The sequence below is a fragment of the Lathyrus oleraceus genome, chromosome 1, assembly GCF_024323335.1.
Source record: "Lathyrus oleraceus cultivar Zhongwan6 chromosome 1, CAAS_Psat_ZW6_1.0, whole genome shotgun sequence".
Taxonomy (NCBI): Eukaryota; Viridiplantae; Streptophyta; class Magnoliopsida; order Fabales; family Fabaceae; genus Lathyrus; species Lathyrus oleraceus.
In genome coordinates, this window is record NC_066579.1 from 428,377,173 (window position 1) to 428,378,555 (window position 1,383).

A 1,383-nucleotide genomic window follows, 5' to 3' on the forward strand; every position below is an offset into this window, starting at 1 on the left:
TAATGTGATGTTAGTGTAATGTCAATGACCTAAAAATGAAATGAATGTACAAATGGGAGGTGCAAATTTGAGGTGCTACACTATTACCAGTTTGTTATTTTCCTATTTTTTTTATTCCTATCTTCCTGTAATTGTGGATCTCATAGCAATACAATTGGAGTTTCATTACTCATATTACATTGGTATATCCATTTTATCACTATTTTGTGCATTTAGACCCATCAATTGGTCCGACCTGCCGGATCAAACTCACACAACGAAGAAGATTGTAGATGCCAAGGAAGCCTAAGATGGGTGATCGAGTTGACGCTTTGGAGACACAAATAGGGAATGTGACAACAACGCTGCAAGATCTCGCTCTATAGATGCAACAACACGCTCAGCAAATGCATCAACAAAGTTTGGTTCTAGAAGAATTAAGAAAACAGATCAGAAAAAAAGGAGAGACTCTAGAGGGGGAAGCCTCTGTTGGCTCTGCACAGAGTGAATCTCGCCTCGCCGGGAAGAAGGTGAAATTGCCTCTGTTTGATGATGATGATCCTGTGGCTTGGATTACACGGGCCGAAATTTATTTCGATGTTCAGAATACATCGGATGATATGCGTGTGAAGTTGGCTCGCCTGAGCATGGAAGGTTCAACCATTCATTGGTTCAAACTGTTGATAGAGACAGAAGATGAGTTGTCATGGGAGAAGATGAGGTGAGCGTTAATTGCTCGTTATGGAGGACGTCGTCTGGAGAATCCGTTCGAGGAGCTTTCGACGTTGAGACAGAAGGGAAGTGTGGAGGAATTCGTCGAAGCTTTTGAGTTGTTGTCATCACAAGTTGGAAGACTTCCTGAAGAACAATACCTGGGATATTTTATTAGTGGATTGAAACCCCAAATTCGGAGGAGGATGCGTACTCTGAATCCTCGAAATAGGATAAAGATGATGAGGATTGCGAAAGATGTTGAAGTGGAATTGAAGGAGGAAGACGACGATGGTGAGCGTCGTGATGTGAAAAAGGGGGGTATGATCACACTAAAATTTACGTAATTTCGACTACGATTTCACATGCATTCTAGTTATTTTATTATCATTTTATCGTGTTATTGCTATGTTTTCCTTTGTTTTCAGGTTTTTACTTTAATCGGAGCCCCGATCGAGAAAAGGAGCGAAAAAGAGCCAAAAACCCTAAAATTCAGCTTTTTGCTCTTATGGCCTACCCAATGGCGGGCGCCACAGTCCAAGCCATGACGTGTCAAATTAAACTTCCATCAACTCCCACGTTTTCCCACTACTTCCACAAAGGCGCCCCACTTTGTGCTTGTGGCGAGCGCCATAGCCTTGTGGCGGGCGCCACAAGAAGGAAACAGTTTCCTCTATTTTCAAGTTGAAGGGC